A 24,386-nucleotide genomic window follows, 5' to 3' on the forward strand; every position below is an offset into this window, starting at 1 on the left:
AATAGACTCACACCTCTACACACACAAAAATACACACTCACAAACAGGTACATACAATATCACATATGTACCCCCTTTCAATCACTCAAACATTTATACTCACTCACACTCAAAAAGAGATTCAAACACCTACCCACACACAAATACCCACTCACAAGCATATACACCTACAAACACAAATGCCCACATGCACAGATGACAACACACACTCACGCACACCCATACAAACCCATGAACACAAACACTCACACACCCACCCTCACACCAAACGCATTCACATGCTTTCACACTCACACACACACACCCTTGAATTCATACTCTGACCCATAAGCCAACCCACTAAGACCCATCAGTCACACACACCCACACAAAACTCACACACATTGAAATACGTACTGAAACACAGAAGCCAACTCCCACGAATAAAACTCTCACGCAGACTGTCAGTGACACACACTCACCGACACATGCTATCAAACGTACACACACAAACACACACACTCTCACACATTCCCTCAAACTCAGATACAAACACCCACACTTACACACTCACACACACAGAAGTACACACTCACAAGTAAACACACATACAATCACACATAGGTACCCACTCTCACTCTCACTCACACAGTCATACTCACTTACTTAAAAATAGACTCACACCTATACACACACAAAAAGGCACACTCACAAGCATATACACGTCAAAACACAAACAGACATGCCAACACACAGTCACACATTACACACGTATAGAAATACACACTCACATATATACGCTCCTACAATCACACATTATGCACACCTGTCACTCACTCACACATTCGTACTCACTCACACTCAAAAATAGACTCACACACCTACACACACACAGAAATACACACTCACAAATATACACACATACAATCACACAATTTACCCACTCTAACTCTGACTCACACAGTCATACTCACTCACTCAAACATAGACTCACACCTACACACACACAAGAATATACACTCCCAGGCATATACACATGCAAACATAAACACACATGCACCGATGCCAACAGTCACACACACCTTTACACACTTAGAAACACAGAAGTCACACACTCACCTCACAAACCTATGTACATGCCATATCACATATGTACCCCCTTTCAGTCACTCACACATTTATACTCACTCACACTCAAAAATAATCTCAAACACCTACACACACAAATACGCACTCACAAGCCTATACACATACAAACATAAACACACACATACGCAGATGCCAACACACCTGCACACACCCATACACACACTCAAAAGCACACACACATTCACCCTCACACACATATGAACATACACGTACACACAAATGCACGCGTACAAACACAACACACCGACACATAACGCAAAACACAGTATTGTACACATCACACACCAGCACACACAAAAACCCTTACACAAAATCATTCATATACATACACCCTTGGACACAAGCACTCACACACCTGCATACACACTTACACAGTAAGTCACAAACACTCACACTCATAAATAGGCTCACACACCTACACACACAGAAATACACACTCAACACTATACGCACATACAATCACACATATGTACCTACTCTCGCTCTCACTCACATATTCATACGTACTCAAAAATGGACTCGCACCTATACACACACAAAATTACACACTCACAATCATATACACATGAAAACACAAACACACATACACAGATGCCAACACACAGTCACACACACCCTTACACACTTATAACCACACAAGTCACACACTCACCCTCACACACACTTACACACATATGAACATACACATGCAGACATTCACACTCTCTCACACACACACTCACCCACAAACTCACCCACAATATTGAATCGATACTCAAACCCGAGGCAACACACTGACACACATCACAAACGCACACCCATTCCCATCTCACACACACACACGTACACACCCATACACACACACACTGACTCATTCACAAACACTCACTGCCATACACACTCAGATATGTACACGTACACACACCCAAACGTCCACAATCACAAACATAGATGCACACGCTCATTCATGCACATATTTACAAATTCACAATCAAATGTAATCAGACACGTACAAACACAGAAACACACACAGATATAAACAAACACTAACACACATGTGAACACACACAGGAGACAACACACACACCCCTACCCTCACATTCACACACTCACAGAAAAACACAATCACACTTAAAAAACACACGTGCATACGCAGACATGTGAATACACCCAAGCCAACACAGTAACATACAAATGCACTCATTCACTGACTCTCATACTCACCCACATATCTCCCACTGCATGCACTCACACACATACACACACACACGCACACACTCACACCAACGCACACAAGAACCAACCTCACACAATCATTCACACTCCCGCACCCAAGCACCAACGCCCACTCAATCCCAAACTCACTGACACACTCACTTGCAAACGCCTGCCCATTCTCACACACCTCCCCACACCAAAACACAATGTCACACACTAACTCATTCACACTAACTCTCGCACCCATGAACAAAGTAATTCATGTTCAAATACACATGTACACACAGATGCCGTCACACATTCACTCACATACACCCACCAACACCCCAAAACTCACACTCACACTCACCCACACATGACTCCCTTGCAATCACATGCACACCTACAGAGAAAAAAATTCCAGACGCTCGCACACTCACATTTACACTCCCGCACAGTCACTTACACACACATTCAAAACTCACACGCTCATACACCTACACGTTTACACATTTACTCTGTCTCGCACTCACACACAAACACCCTCCAAAGCATTTGAATCCATACTCAGACACACATGCCAACCCACTAAGACACATCACACAAATACACACACTCACCCCTCACATACACATTCAAACACACATAGACACACAAGCCAACTCACAAAAACAAAATTCTCACATTGACTCTGTCACTCACACTCACACACTCAACACCACATGCAATCACACACACACAGAAACACAAACACACACGGGAATACGCTCTCTCGCATTCACTGTAACACACATTTATACACCCTCTTACACACCCACACACACAGAAATACAGACTCACAAACATGTGCCCATACAATCACACATATGCACCCCGTCATTCACTCACACATTCATACTCACTCACACTCAAAAACAGACTCACACACACACACACACACACAGAAATACATACTCACAAATATACGCACATACAGTCACACCTATGTCCCCACTCTTACTCCGACTCACACACTCATACCCCCTTACTCAAAAATAGACTCACACCTCTACACACACAAAAATACACACTCACAAACAGGTACATACAATATCACATATGTACCCCCTTTCAATCACTCAAACATTTATACTCACTCACACTCAAAAAGAGATTCAAACACCTACCCACACACAAATACCCACTCACAAGCATATACACCTACAAACACAAATGCCCACATGCACAGATGACAACACACACTCACGCACACCCATACAAACCCATGAACACAAACACTCACACACCCACCCTCACACCAAACGCATTCACATGCTTTCACACTCACACACACACACCCTTGAATTCATACTCTGACCCATAAGCCAACCCACTAAGACCCATCAGTCACACACACCCACACAAAACTCACACACATTGAAATACGTACTGAAACACAGAAGCCAACTCCCACGAATAAAACTCTCACGCAGACTGTCAGTGACACACACTCACCGACACATGCTATCAAACGTACACACACAAACACACACACTCTCACACATTCCCTCAAACTCAGATACAAACACCCACACTTACACACTCACACACACAGAAGTACACACTCACAAGTAAACACACATACAATCACACATAGGTACCCACTCTCACTCTCACTCACACAGTCATACTCACTTACTTAAAAATAGACTCACACCTATACACACACAAAAAGGCACACTCACAAGCATATACACGTAAAAACACAAACACACATGCCAACACACAGTCACACATTACACACGTATAGAAATACACACTCACATATATACGCTCCTACAATCACACATTATGCACACCTGTCACTCACTCACACATTCGTACTCACTCACACTCAAAAATAGACTCACACACCTACACACACACAGAAATACACACTCACAAATATACACACATACAATCACACAATTTACCCACTCTAACTCTGACTCACACAGTCATACTCACTCACTCAAACATAGACTCACACCTACACACACACAAGAATATACACTCCCAGGCATATACACATGCAAACACAAACACACATGCACCGATGCCAACAGTCACACACACCTTTACACACTTAGAAACACAGAAGTCACACACTCACCTCACAAACCTATGTACATGCCATATCACATATGTACCCCCTTTCAGTCACTCACACATTTATACTCACTCACACTCAAAAATAATCTCAAACACCTACACACACAAATACGCACTCACAAGCCTATACACATACAAACATAAACACACACATACGCAGATGCCAACACACCTGCACACACCCATACACACACTCAAAAGCACACACACATTCACCCTCACACACATATGAACATACACGTACACACAAATGCACGCGTACAAACACAACACACCGACACATAACGCAAAACACAGTATTGTACACATCACACACCAGCACACACAAAAACCCTTGCACAAAATCATTCATATACATACACCCTTGGACACAAGCACTCACACACCTGCATACACACTTACACAGTAAGTCACAAACACTCACACTCATAAATAGGCTCACACACCTACACACACAGAAATACACACTCAACACTATACGCACATACAATCACACATATGTACCTACTCTCGCTCTCACTCACATACTCATACGTACTCAAAAGTGGACTCACACCTATACACACACAAAAATACACACTCACAAGCATATACACATGAAAACACAAACACACATACACAGATGCCAACACACAGTCACACACACCCTTACACACTTATAACCACACAAGTCACACACTCACCCTCACACACACTTCCACACCTATGAACATACAAATGCAGACATTCACACTCTCTCACACACACACTCACCCACAAACTCACCCACAATATTGAATCGATACTCAAACCCGAGCCAACACACTGACACACATCACAAACGCACACCCGTTCCCATCTCACACACACACACGTACACACCCATACACACACACACTGACTCATTCACAAACACTCACAGCCATACACACTCAGATATGTACACGGACACACACCCAAACGTCCACAATCACAAACATATATGCACACGCTCATTCATGCACATATTTACAAATTCACGCTCAAATGTAATCAGACACATACAAACACAGAAACACACACAGATATAAACAAACACTAACACACATGTGAACACACAAAGGAGACAACACACACAAACCCTACCCTCACATTCACACACTCACAGAAAAACACAATCACACTTAGAAAACACACGTGCATACGCAGACATGTGAATACACCCAAGCCAACACAGTAACATACAAATGCACTCATTCACTGACTCTCATACTCACCCACATATCTCCCACTGCATGCACTCACACACATACACACACACACGCACACACTCACACCAACGCACACAAGAACCAACCTCACACAATCATTCACACTCCCGCACCCAAGCACCAACGCCCACTCAATCCCAAACTCACTGACACACTCACTTGCAAACGCCTGCCCATTCTCACACACCTCCCCACACCAAAACACAATGTCACACACTAACTCATTCACACTAACTCTCGCACCCATGAACAAAGAAATTCATGTTCAAATACACATGTACACACAGATGCAGTCACACATTCACTCACATACACCCACCAACACCCAAAAACTCACACTCACCCACACATGACTCCCTTGCAATCACATGCACACCTATAGAGAAAAAATTCCAGACGCTCGCACACTCACATTTACACTCCCGCACAGTCACTTACACACACATTCAAAACTCACACGCTCATACACCTACACGTTTACACATTTACTCTGTCTCGCACTCACACACAAACACCCTCCAAAGCATTTGAATCCATACTCAGACACACATGCCAACCCACTAAGACACATCACACAAATACACACACTCACCGCTCACATACACTTTCAAACACACACAAACACACAAGCCAACTCACAAAAACAAAATTCTCACATTGACTCTGTCACTCACACTCACACACTCAACACCACATGCAATCACACACACACAGAAACACAAACACACACGGGAATACGCTCTCTCGCATTCACTGAAACACACATTTATGCACCCTCTTACACACCCACACACACAGAAATACGGACTCACAAACATAGGCCCGTACAATCACACCTATGTACCCCGTCATTCACTCACACATCCATACTCACTCACACTCAAAAACAGACTCACACACCCACACCCACACACAGAAATACATACTCACAAATATACGCACATACAGTCACACCTATGTCCCCACTCTTACTCCGACTCACACACTCATACCCACTTACTCAAAAGTAGACTCACACCTATACACACACAAAAATACACACTCACAAACAGGTACATACAACATCACATATGTACCCCCTTTCAGTCACTCAAACATTTATACTCACTCACACTCAAAAATAGATTCAAACACCTACACACACACAAATACCCACTCACAAGCATATACACATACAAACACAAATGCCCACATGCACAGATGACAACACACACTCATGCACACCCATACAAACCCATGAACACCAACACTCACACACCCACCCTCACACCAAACGCATTCACATGCTTTCACACTCACACACACAAACACACACACACCCTTGAATTCATTCTCTGACCCATAAGCCAACCCACTAAGACCCATCAGTCACACACACCCACACATAACTCACACACATTGAAATACGTACTGAAACACAGAAGCCAACTCCCACGAATAAAACTCTCACGCAGACTGTCACTGACACACACTCACCGACACATGCTATCAAACGTACACACACAAACACAGACACACTCTCTCACATTCCCTCAAACTCAGATACAAACACCCACACTTACACACTCACACACGCAGAAATATGCACTCACAAGTATACACACATACAATCACACATAGGTACCCACTCTCACTCTCACTCACACAGTCATACGCACTTACTTAAAAATTGACTCACACCTATACACACACAAAAAGGCACACTCACAAGCATATACACGTAAAAACACAAGCACACATGCCAACACACAGTCACACATTACACACGTACAGAAATACACACTCACATATATACGCACATACAATCACACATTATGCACACCTGTCACTCACTCACACCTTCGTACTCACTCGCACTCAAAAGTAGACTCACACACCTACACACACACAGAAATACACACTCACAAATATACACACATACAATCACACAATTTACCCACTCTAACTCTGACTCACACAGTCATACTCACTCAAAGATAGACTCACACCTATACACACACACAAGAATATACACTCCCAGGCATATACACATGAAAACACAAACACACATGCACCGATGCCCACAGTCACACACACCTTTACACACTTAGAAACACAGAAGTCACACACTCACCTCACAAACATATGTACATGCCATATCACATATGTACCCCCTTTCAGTCACTCACACATTTATACTCACTCACACTCAAAAATAATCTCAAACAGCTACACACACAAATACGCACTCAGAAGCCTATGCACATACAAACGTAATCACACACATACACAGATGCCAACACACCTGCACACACCCATACACACACTCAAAAGCACACACACATTCACCCTCACACACATATGAACCTACACGTACACACAAATGCACGAGTACAAACACAAACACAACACACAGACACATAACGCAAAACACAGTATTGTACACATCACACACCAGCACACACAAAAACCCTTACACAAAAACATTCATATACATACACCCTTGGACACAAGCACTCACACACCAACATACACACTTACACAGTAAGTCACAAACACTCACACTCAAAAATAGGCTCACACACCTACACACACACAGAAATACACACTCAACACTATACGCACATACAATCACACATATGTACCTACTCTCGCTCTCACTCACATATTCATACGTACTCAAAAATGGACTCGCACCTATACACACACAAAATTACACACTCACAAGCATATACACATGAAAACACAAACACACATACACAGATGCCAACACACAGTCACACACACCCTTACACACTTATAACCACACAAGTCACACACTCACCCTCACACACACTTACACACATATGAACATACACATGCAGACATTCACACTCTCTCACACACACACTCACCCACAAACTCACCCACAATATTGAATCGATACTCAAACCCGAGGCAACACACTGACACACATCACAAACGCACACCCATTCCCATCTCACACACACACACGTACACACCCATACACACACACACTGACTCATTCACAAACACTCACTGCCATACACACTCAGATATGTACACGTACACACACCCAAACGTCCACAATCACAAACATAGATGCACACGCTCATTCATGCACATATTTACAAATTCACACTCAAATGTAATCAGACACGTACAAACACAGAAACACACACAGATATAAACAAACACTAACACACATGTGAACACACACAGGAGACAACACACACACCCCTACCCTCACATTCACACACTCACAGAAAAACACAATCACACTTAAAAAACACACGTGCATACGCAGACATGTGAATACACCCAAGCCAACACAGTAACATACAAATGCACTCATTCACTGACTCTCATACTCACCCACATATCTCCCACTGCATGCACTCACACACATACACACACACACGCACACACTCACACCAACGCACACAAGAACCAACCTCACACAATCATTCACACTCCCGCACCCAAGCACCAACGCCCACTCAATCCCAAACTCACTGACACACTCACTTGCAAACGCCTGCCCATTCTCACACACCTCCCCACACCAAAACACAATGTCACACACTAACTCATTCACACTAACTCTCGCACCCATGAACAAAGAAATTCATGTTCAAATACACATGTACACACAGATGCAGTCACACATTCACTCACATACACCCACCAACACCCCAAAACTCACACTCACACTCACCCCCACATGACTCCCTTGCAATCACATGCACACCTACAGAGAAAAAAATTCCAGACGCTCGCACACTCACATTTACACTCCCGCACAGTCACTTACACACACATTCAAAACTCACACGCTCATACACCTACACGTTTACACATTTACTCTGTCTCGCACTCACACACAAACACCCTCCAAAGCATTTGAATCCATACTCAGACACACATGCCAACCCACTAAGACACATCACACAAATACACACACTCACCCCTCACATACACATTCAAACACACATAGACACACAAGCCAACTCACAAAAACAAAATTCTCACATTGACTCTGTCACTCACACTCACACACTCAACACCACATGCAATCACACACACACAGAAACACAAACACACACGGGAATACGCTCTCTCGCATTCACTGAAACACACATTTATACACCCTCTTACACACCCACACACACAGAAATACAGACTCACAAACATGTGCCCATACAATCACACATATGCACCCCGTCATTCACTCACACATTCATACTCACTCACACTCAAAAACAGACTCACACACACACACACACACACACAGAAATACATACTCACAAATATACGCACATACAGTCACACCTATGTCCCCACTCTTACTCCGACTCACACACTCATACCCCCTTACTCAAAAATAGACTCACACCTCTACACACACAAAAATACACACTCACAAACAGGTACATACAATATCACATATGTACCCCCTTTCAATCACTCAAACATTTATACTCACTCACACTCAAAAAGAGATTCAAACACCTACCCACACACAAATACCCACTCACAAGCATATACACCTACAAACACAAATGCCCACATGCACAGATGACAACACACACTCACGCACACCCATACAAACCCATGAACACAAACACTCACACACCCACCCTCACACCAAACGCATTCACATGCTTTCACACTCACACACACACACCCTTGAATTCATACTCTGACCCATAAGCCAACCCACTAAGACCCATCAGTCACACACACCCACACAAAACTCACACACATTGAAATACGTACTGAAACACAGAAGCCAACTCCCACGAATAAAACTCTCACGCAGACTGTCAGTGACACACACTCACCGACACATGCTATCAAACGTACACACACAAACACACACACTCTCACACATTCCCTCAAACTCAGATACAAACACCCACACTTACACACTCACACACACAGAAGTACACACTCACAAGTAAACACACATACAATCACACATAGGTACCCACTCTCACTCTCACTCACACAGTCATACTCACTTACTTAAAAATAGACTCACACCTATACACACACAAAAAGGCACACTCACAAGCATATACACGTCAAAACACAAACACACATGCCAACACACAGTCACACATTACACACGTATAGAAATACACACTCACATATATACGCTCCTACAATCACACATTATGCACACCTGTCACTCACTCACACATTCGTACTCACTCACACTCAAAAATAGACTCACACACCTACACACACACAGAAATACACACTCACAAATATACACACATACAATCACACAATTTACCCACTCTAACTCTGACTCACACAGTCATACTCACTCACTCAAACATAGACTCACACCTACACACACACAAGAATATACACTCCCAGGCATATACACATGCAAACACAAACACACATGCACCGATGCCAACAGTCACACACACCTTTACACACTTAGAAACACAGAAGTCACACACTCACCTCACAAACCTATGTACATGCCATATCACATATGTACCCCCTTTCAGTCACTCACACATTTATACTCACTCACACTCAAAAATAATCTCAAACACCTACACACACAAATACGCACTCACAAGCCTATACACATACAAACATAAACACACACATACGCAGATGCCAACACACCTGCACACACCCATACACACACTCAAAAGCACACACACATTCACCCTCACACACATATGAACATACACGTACACACAAATGCACGCGTACAAACACAACACACCGACACATAACGCAAAACACAGTATTGTACACATCACACACCAGCACACACAAAAACCCTTACACAAAATCATTCATATACATACACCCTTGGACACAAGCACTCACACACCTGCATACACACTTACACAGTAAGTCACAAACACTCACACTCATAAATAGGCTCACACACCTACACACACAGAAATACACACTCAACACTATACGCACATACAATCACACATATGTACCTACTCTCGCTCTCACTCACATATTCATACGTACTCAAAAATGGACTCGCACCTATACACACACAAAATTACACACTCACAATCATATACACATGAAAACACAAACACACATACACAGATGCCAACACACAGTCACACACACCCTTACACACTTATAACCACACAAGTCACACACTCACCCTCACACACACTTACACACATATGAACATACACATGCAGACATTCACACTCTCTCACACACACACTCACCCACAAACTCACCCACAATATTGAATCGATACTCAAACCCGAGGCAACACACTGACACACATCACAAACGCACACCCATTCCCATCTCACACACACACACGTACACACCCATACACACACACACTGACTCATTCACAAACACTCACTGCCATACACACTCAGATATGTACACGTACACACACCCAAACGTCCACAATCACAAACATAGATGCACACGCTCATTCATGCACATATTTACAAATTCACAATCAAATGTAATCAGACACGTACAAACACAGAAACACACACAGATATAAACAAACACTAACACACATGTGAACACACACAGGAGACAACACACACACCCCTACCCTCACATTCACACACTCACAGAAAAACACAATCACACTTAAAAAACACACGTGCATACGCAGACATGTGAATACACCCAAGCCAACACAGTAACATACAAATGCACTCATTCACTGACTCTCATACTCACCCACATATCTCCCACTGCATGCACTCACACACATACACACACACACGCACACACTCACACCAACGCACACAAGAACCAACCTCACACAATCATTCACACTCCCGCACCCAAGCACCAACGCCCACTCAATCCCAAACTCACTGACACACTCACTTGCAAACGCCTGCCCATTCTCACACACCTCCCCACACCAAAACACAATGTCACACACTAACTCATTCACACTAACTCTCGCACCCATGAACAAAGTAATTCATGTTCAAATACACATGTACACACAGATGCCGTCACACATTCACTCACATACACCCACCAACACCCCAAAACTCACACTCACACTCACCCACACATGACTCCCTTGCAATCACATGCACACCTACAGAGAAAAAAATTCCAGACGCTCGCACACTCACATTTACACTCCCGCACAGTCACTTACACACACATTCAAAACTCACACGCTCATACACCTACACGTTTACACATTTACTCTGTCTCGCACTCACACACAAACACCCTCCAAAGCATTTGAATCCATACTCAGACACACATGCCAACCCACTAAGACACATCACACAAATACACACACTCACCCCTCACATACACATTCAAACACACATAGACACACAAGCCAACTCACAAAAACAAAATTCTCACATTGACTCTGTCACTCACACTCACACACTCAACACCACATGCAATCACACACACACAGAAACACAAACACACACGGGAATACGCTCTCTCGCATTCACTGAAACACACATTTATACACCCTCTTACACACCCACACACACAGAAATACAGACTCACAAACATGTGCCCATACAATCACACATATGCACCCCGTCATTCACTCACACATTCATACTCACTCACACTCAAAAACAGACTCACACACACACACACACACACACAGAAATACATACTCACAAATATACGCACATACAGTCACACCTATGTCCCCACTCTTACTCCGACTCACACACTCATACCCCCTTACTCAAAAATAGACTCACACCTCTACACACACAAAAATACACACTCACAAACAGGTACATACAATATCACATATGTACCCCCTTTCAATCACTCAAACATTTATACTCACTCACACTCAAAAAGAGATTCAAACACCTACCCACACACAAATACCCACTCACAAGCATATACACCTACAAACACAAATGCCCACATGCACAGATGACAACACACACTCACGCACACCCATACAAACCCATGAACACAAACACTCACACACCCACCCTCACACCAAACGCATTCACATGCTTTCACACTCACACACACACACCCTTGAATTCATACTCTGACCCATAAGCCAACCCACTAAGACCCATCAGTCACACACACCCACACAAAACTCACACACATTGAAATACGTACTGAAACACAGAAGCCAACTCCCACGAATAAAACTCTCACGCAGACTGTCAGTGACACACACTCACCGACACATGCTATCAAACGTACACACACAAACACACACACTCTCACACATTCCCTCAAACTCAGATACAAACACCCACACTTACACACTCACACACACAGAAGTACACACTCACAAGTAAACACACATACAATCACACATAGGTACCCACTCTCACTCTCACTCACACAGTCATACTCACTTACTTAAAAATAGACTCACACCTATACACACACAAAAAGGCACACTCACAAGCATATACACGTCAAAACACAAACACACATGCCAACACACAGTCACACATTACACACGTATAGAAATACACACTCACATATATACGCTCCTACAATCACACATTATGCACACCTGTCACTCACTCACACATTCGTACTCACTCACACTCAAAAATAGACTCACACACCTACACACACACAGAAATACACACTCACAAATATACACACATACAATCACACAATTTACCCACTCTAACTCTGACTCACACAGTCATACTCACTCACTCAAACATAGACTCACACCTACACACACACAAGAATATACACTCCCAGGCATATACACATGCAAACACAAACACACATGCACCGATGCCAACAGTCACACACACCTTTACACACTTAGAAACACAGAAGTCACACACTCACCTCACAAACCTATGTACATGCCATATCACATATGTACCCCCTTTCAGTCACTCACACATTTATACTCACTCACACTCAAAAATAATCTCAAACACCTACACACACAAATACGCACTCACAAGCCTATACACATACAAACATAAACACACACATACGCAGATGCCAACACACCTGCACACACCCATACACACACTCAAAAGCACACACACATTCACCCTCACACACATATGAACATACACGTACACACAAATGCACGCGTACAAACACAACACACCGACACATAACGCAAAACACAGTATTGTACACATCACACACCAGCACACACAAAAACCCTTACACAAAATCATTCATATACATACACCCTTGGACACAAGCACTCACACACCTGCATACACACTTACACAGTAAGTCACAAACACTCACACTCATAAATAGGCTCACACACCTACACACACAGAAATACACACTCAACACTATACGCACATACAATCACACATATGTACCTACTCTCGCTCTCACTCACATACTCATACGTACTCAAAAGTGGACTCACACCTATACACACACAAAAATACACACTCACAAGCATATACACATGAAAACACAAACACACATACACAGATGCCAACACACAGTCACACACACCCTTACACACTTATAACCACACAAGTCACACACTCACCCTCACACACACTTCCACACCTATGAACATACAAATGCAGACATTCACACTCTCTCACACACACACTCACCCACAAACTCACCCACAATATTGAATCGATACTCAAACCCGAGCCAACACACTGACACACATCACAAACGCACACCCGTTCCCATCTCACACACACACACGTACACACCCATACACACACACACTGACTCATTCACAAACACTCACAGCCATACACACTCAGATATGTACACGGACACACACCCAAACGTCCACAATCACAAACATATATGCACACGCTCATTCATGCACATATTTACAAATTCACGCTCAAATGTAATCAGACACATACAAACACAGAAACACACACAGATATAAACAAACACTAACACACATGTGAACACACAAAGGAGACAACACACACAAACCCTACCCTCACATTCACACACTCACAGAAAAACACAATCACACTTAGAAAACACACGTGCATACGCAGACATGTGAATACACCCAAGCCAACACAGTAACATACAAATGCACTCATTCACTGACTCTCATACTCACCCACATATCTCCCACTGCATGCACTCACACTCATACACACACACACGCACACACTCACACCAACGCACACAAGAACCAACCTCACACAATCATTCACACTCCCGCACCCAAGCACCAACGCCCACTCAATCCCAAACTCACTGACACACTCACTTGCAAACGCCTGCACATTCTCACACACCTCCCCACACCAAAACACAATGTCACACACTAACTCATTCACACTAACTCTCGCACCCATGAACAAAGAAATTCATGTTCAAATACACATGTACACACAGATGCAGTCACACATTCACTCACATACACCCACCAACACCCAAAAACTCACACTCACCCACACATGACTCCCTTGCAATCACATGCACACCTATAGAGAAAAAATTCCAGACGCTCGCACACTCACATTTACACTCCCGCACAGTCACTTACACACACATTCAAAACTCACACGCTCATACACCTACACGTTTACACATTTACTCTGTCTCGCACTCACACACAAACACCCTCCAAAGCATTTGAATCCATACTCAGACACACATGCCAACCCACTAAGACACATCACACAAATACACACACTCACCGCTCACATACACTTTCAAACACACACAAACACACAAGCCAACTCACAAAAACAAAATTCTCACATTGACTCTGTCACTCACACTCACACACTCAACACCACATGCAATCACACACACACAGAAACACAAACACACACGGGAATACGCTCTCTCGCATTCACTGAAACACACATTTATGCACCCTCTTACACACCCACACACACAGAAATACGGACTCACAAACATAGGCCCGTACAATCACACCTATGTACCCCGTCATTCACTCACACATCCATACTCACTCACACTCAAAAACAGACTCACACACCCACACCCACACACAGAAATACATACTCACAAATATACGCACATACAGTCACACCTATGTCCCCACTCTTACTCCGACTCACACACTCATACCCACTTACTCAAAAGTAGACTCACACCTATACACACACAAAAATACACACTCACAAACAGGTACATACAACATCACATATGTACCCCCTTTCAGTCACTCAAACATTTATACTCACTCACACTCAAAAATAGATTCAAACACCTACACACACACAAATACCCACTCACAAGCATATACACATACAAACACAAATGCCCACATGCACAGATGACAACACACACTCATGCACACCCATACAAACCCATGAACACCAACACTCACACACCCACCCTCACACCAAACGCATTCACATGCTTTCACACTCACACACACAAACACACACACACCCTTGAATTCATACTCTGACCCATAAGCCAACCCACTAAGACCCATCAGTCACACACACCCACACATAACTCACACACATTGAAATACGTACTGAAACACAGAAGCCAACTCCCACGAATAAAACTCTCACGCAGACTGTCACTGACACACACTCACCGACACATGCTATCAAACGTACACACACAAACACAGACACACTCTCTCACATTCCCTCAAACTCAGATACAAACACCCACACTTACACACTCACACACGCAGAAATACGCACTCACAAGTAAACACACATACAATCACACATAGGTACCCACTCTCACTCTCACTCACACAGTCATACGCACTTACTTAAAAATTGACTCACACCTATACACACACAAAAAGGCACACTCACAAGCATATACACGTAAAAACACAAGCACACATGCCAACACACAGTCACACATTACACACGTACAGAAATACACACTCACATATATACGCACATACAATCACACATTATGCACACCTGTCACTCACTCACACCTTCGTACTCACTCGCACTCAAAAGTAGACTCACACACCTACACACACACAGAAATACACACTCACAAATATACACACATACAATCACACAATTTACCCACTCTAACTCTGACTCACACAGTCATACTCACTCAAAGATAGACTCACACCTATACACACACAAGAATATACACTCCCAGGCATATACACATGAAAATACAAACACACATGCACCGATGCCCACAGTCACACACACCTTTACACACTTATAAACACAGAAGTCACACACTCACCTCACAAACATATGTACATGCCATATCACATATGTACCCCCTTTCAGTCACTCACACATTTATACTCACTCACACTCAAAAATAATCTCAAACACCTACACACACAAATACGCACTCACAAGCCTATGCACAACATACAAACGTAAACACACACATACACAGATGCCAACACACCTGCACACACCCATACACACACTCAAAAGCACACACACATTCACCCTCACACACATATGAACCTACACGTACACACAAATGCACGAGTACAAACACAAACACAACACACAGACACATAACGCAAAACACAATATTGTACACATCACACACCAGCACACACAAAAACCCTTACACAAAAACATTCATATACATACACCCTTGGACACAAGCACTCACACACCAACATACACACTTACACAGTAAGTCACAAACACTCACACTCAAAAATAGGCTCACACACCTACACACACACAGAAATACACACTCAACACTATACGCACATACAATCACACATATGTACCTACTCTCGCTCTCACTCACATATTCATACGTACTCAAAAATGGACTCGCACCTATACACACACAAAATTACACACTCACAAGCATATACACATGAAAACACAAATACACATACACAGATGCCAACACACAGTCACACACACCCTTACACACTTATAACCACACAAGTCACACACTCACCCTCACACACACTTACACACATATGAACATACACATGCAGACATTCACACTCTCTCACACACACACTCACCCACAAACTCACCCACAATATTGAATCGATACTCAAACCCGAGCCAACACACTGACACACATCACAAACGCACACCCGTTCCCATCTCACACACACACACGTACACACCCATACACACACACACTGACTCATTCACAAACACTCACAGCCATACACACTCAGATATGTACACGTACACACACCCAAACGTCCACAATCACAAACATAGATGCACACGCTCATTCAGGCACATATTTACAAATTCACACTCAAATGTAATCAGACACGTACAAACACAGAAACACACACAGATATAAACAAACACTAACACACATGCGAACACACACAGGAGACAACACACACACCCCTACCCTCACATTCACACACTCACAGAAAAACACAATCACACTTAAAAAACACACGTGCATACGGAGACATGTGAATACACCCAAGCCAACACAGTAACATACAAATGCACTCATTCACTGACTCTCATACTCACCCACATATCTCCCACTGCATGCACTCACACACATACACACACACGCACACACTCACACCAACGCACACAATAACCAACCTCACACAATCATTCACACTCCCGCACCCAAGTACCAATGCACACTCAATCCCAAACTCACTGACACACTCACTTGCAAACGCCTGCACATTCTCACACACCTCCCCACACCAAAACACAATGTCACACACTAACTCATTCACACTAACTCTCGCACCCATGAACAAAGAAATTCATGTTCAAATACACATGTACACACAGATGCAGTCACACATTCACTCACATACACCCACCAACACCCCAAAACTCACACTCACCCACACAAGACTCCCTTGCAATCACATGCACACCTACAGAGAAAAAATTCCAGACGCTCGCACACTCACATTTACACTCCCGCACAGTCACTTACACACACATTCAAAACTCACACGCTCATACACCTACACGTTTACACATTTACTCTGTCTCGCACTCACACACAAACACCCTCCAAAGCATTTGAATCCATACTCAGACACACATGCCAACCCACTAAGACACATCACACAAATACACACACTCACCGCTCACATACACTTTCAAACACACACAAACACACAAGCCAACTCACAAAAACAAAATTCTCACATTGACTCTGTCACTCACACTCACACACTCAACACCACATGCAATCACACACACACAGAAACACAAACACACACGGGAATACGCTCCCTCAGATTCACTGAAACACACATTTATGCACCCTCTTACACACCCACACACACAGAAATACGGACTCACAAACCAGGCCCGTACAATCACACCTATGTACCCCGTCATTCACTCACACATCCATACTCACTCACACTCAAAAACAGACTCACACACCCACACCCACACACAGAAATACATACTCACAAATATACGCACATACAGTCACACCTATGTCCCCACTCTTACTCCGACTCACACACTCATACCCACTTACTCAAAAGTAGACTCACACCTATACACACACAAAAATACACACTCACAAACAGGTACATACAACATCACATATGTACCCCCTTTCAGTCACTCAAACATTTATACTCACTCACACTCAAAAATAGATTCAAACACCTACACACACACAAATACCCACTCACAAGCATATACACATACAAACACAAATGCCCACATGCACAGATGACAACACACACTCATGCACACCCATACAAACCCATGAACACCAACACTCACACACCCACCCTCACACCAAACGCATTCACATGCTTTCACACTCACACACACAAACACACACACACTCTTGAATTCATACTCTGACCCATAAGCCAACCCACTAAGACCCATCAGTCACACACACCCACACATAACTCACACACATTGAAATACGTACTGAAACACAGAAGCCAACTCCCACGAATAAAACTCTCACGCAGACTGTCACTGACACACACTCACCGACACATGCTATCAAACGTACACACACAAACACAGACACACTCTCTCACATTCCCTCAAACTCAGATACAAACACCCACACTTACACACTCACACACGCAGAAATACGCACTCACAAGTAAACACACATACAATCACACATAGGTACCCACTCTCACTCTCACTCACACAGTCATACGCACTTACTTAAAAATTGACTCACACCTATACACACACAAAAAGGCACACTCACAAGCATATACACGTAAAAACACAAGCACACATGCCAACACACAGTCACACATTACACACGTACAGAAATACACACTCACATATATACGCACATACAATCACACATTATGCACACCTGTCACTCACTCACACCTTCGTACTCACTCGCACTCAAAAGTAGACTCACACACCTACACACACACAGAAATACACACTCACAAATATACACACATACAATCACACAATTTACCCACTCTAACTCTGACTCACACAGTCATACTCACTCAAAGATAGACTCACACCTATACACACACACAAGAATATACACTCCCAGGCATATACACATGAAAACACAAACACACATGCACCGATGCCCACAGTCACACACACCTTTACACACTTATAAACACAGAAGTCACACACTCACCTCACAAACATATGTACATGCCATATCACATATGTACCCCCTTTCAGTCACTCACACATTTATACTCACTCACACTCAAAATTAATCTCAAACACCTACACACACAAATACGCACTCACAAGCCTATGCACAACATACAAACGTAAACACACACATACACAGATGCCAACACACCTGCACACACCCATACACACACTCAAAAGCACACACACATTCACCCTCACACACATATGAACCTACACGTACACACAAATGCACGAGTACAAACACAAACACAACACACAGACACATAACGCAAAACACAATATTGTACACATCACACACCAGCACACACAAAAACCCTTACACAAAAACATTCATATACATACACCCTTGGACACAAGCACTCACACACCAACATACACACTTACACAGTAAGTCACAAACACTCACACTCAAAAATAGGCTCACACACCTACACACACACAGAAATACACACTCAACACTATACGCACATACAATCACACATATGTACCTACTCTCGCTCTCACTCACATATTCATACGTACTCAAAAATGGACTCGCACCTATACACACACAAAATTACACACTCACAAGCATATACACATGAAAACACAAACACACATACACAGATGCCAACACACAGTCACACACACCCTTACACACTTATAACCACACAAGTCACACACTCACCCTCACACACACTTACACACATATGAACATACACATGCAGACATTCACACTCTCTCACACACACACTCACCCACAAACTCACCCACAATATTGAATCGATACTCAAACCCGAGCCAACACACTGACACACATCACAAACGCACACCCGTTCCCATCTCACACACACACACGTACACACCCATACACACACACACTGACTCATTCACAAACACTCACAGCCATACACACTCAGATATGTACACGTACACACACCCAAACGTCCACAATCACAAACATAGATGCACACGCTCATTCAGGCACATATTTACAAATTCACACTCAAATGTAATCAGACACGTACAAACACAGAAACACACACAGATATAAACAAACACTAACACACATGCGAACACACACAGGAGACAACACACACACCCCTACCCTCACATTCACACACTCACAGAAAAACACAATCACACTTAAAAAACACACGTGCATACGGAGACATGTGAATACACCCAAGCCAACACAGTAACATACAAATGCACTCATTCACTGACTCTCATACTCACCCACATATCTCCCACTGCATGCACTCACACACATACACACACACGCACACACTCACACCAACGCACACAATAACCAACCTCACACAATCATTCACACTCCCGCACCCAAGTACCAATGCACACTCAATCCCAAACTCACTGACACGCTCACTTGCAAACGCCTGCACATTCTCACACACCTCCCCACACCAAAACACAATGTCACACACTAACTCATTCACACTAACTCTCGCACCCATGAACAAAGAAATTCATGTTCAAATACACATGTACACACAGATGCAGTCACACATTCACTCACATACACCCACCAACACCCCAAAACTCACACTCACCCACACAAGACTCCCTTGCAATCACATGCACACCTACAGAGAAAAAATTCCAGACGCTCGCACACTCACATTTACACTCCCGCACAGTCACTTACACACACATTCAAAACTCACACGCTCATACACCTACACGTTTACACATTTACTCTGTCTCGCACTCACACACAAACACCCTCCAAAGCATTTGAATCCATACTCAGACACACATGCCAACCCACTAAGACACATCACACAAATACACACACTCACCGCTCACATACACTTTCAAACACACACAAACACACAAGCCAACTCACAAAAACAAAATTCTCACATTGACTCTGTCACTCACACTCACACACTCAACACCACATGCAATCACACACACACAGAAACACAAACACACACGGGAATACGCTCTCGCATTCACTGAAACACACATTTATGCACCCTCTTACACACCCACACACACAGAAATACGGACTCACAAACATAGGCCCGTACAATCACACCTATGTACCCCGTCATTCACTCACACATCCATACTCACTCACACTCAAAAACAGACTCACACACCCACACCCACACACAGAAATACATACTCACAAATATACGCACATACAGTCACACCTATGTCCCCACTCTTACTCCGACTCACACACTCATACCCACTTACTCAAAAGTAGACTCACATCTATACACACACAAAAATACACACTCACAAACAGGTACATACAACATCACATATGTACCCCCTTTCAGTCACTCAAACATTTATACTCACTCACACTCAAAAATAGATTCAAACACCTACACACACACAAATACCCACTCACAAGCATATACACATACAAACACAAATGCCCACATGCACAGATGACAACACACACTCATGCACACCCATACAAACCCATGAACACCAACACTCACACACCCACCCTCACACCAAACGCATTCACATGCTTTCACACTCACACACACAAACACACACACACCCTTGAATTCATACTCTGACCCATAAGCCAACCCACTAAGACCCATCAGTCACACACACCCACACATAACTCACACACATTGAAATACGTACTGAAACACAGAAGCCAACTCCCACGAATAAAACTCTCACGCAGACTGTCACTGACACACACTCACCGACACATGCTATCAAACGTACACACACAAACACAGACACACTCTCTCACATTCCCTCAAACTCAGATACAAACACCCACACTTACACACTCACACACGCAGAAATACGCACTCACAAGTAAACACACATACAATCACACATAGGTACCCACTCTCACTCTCACTCACACAGTCATACGCACTTACTTAAAAATTGACTCACACCTATACACACACAAAAAGGCACACTCACAAGCATATACACGTAAAAACACAAGCACACATGCCAACACACAGTCACACATTACACACGTACAGAAATACACACTCACATATATACGCACATACAATCACACATTATGCACACCTGTCACTCACTCACACCTTCGTACTCACTCGCACTCAAAAGTAGACTCACACACCTACACACACACAGAAATACACACTCACAAATATACACACATACAATCACACAATTTACCCACTCTAACTCTGACTCACACAGTCATACTCACTCAAAGATAGACTCACACCTATACACACACACA

The sequence above is a fragment of the Castor canadensis genome, chromosome 1, assembly GCF_047511655.1.
Source record: "Castor canadensis chromosome 1, mCasCan1.hap1v2, whole genome shotgun sequence".
In the NCBI taxonomy this organism is placed as follows: Eukaryota; Metazoa; Chordata; class Mammalia; order Rodentia; family Castoridae; genus Castor; species Castor canadensis.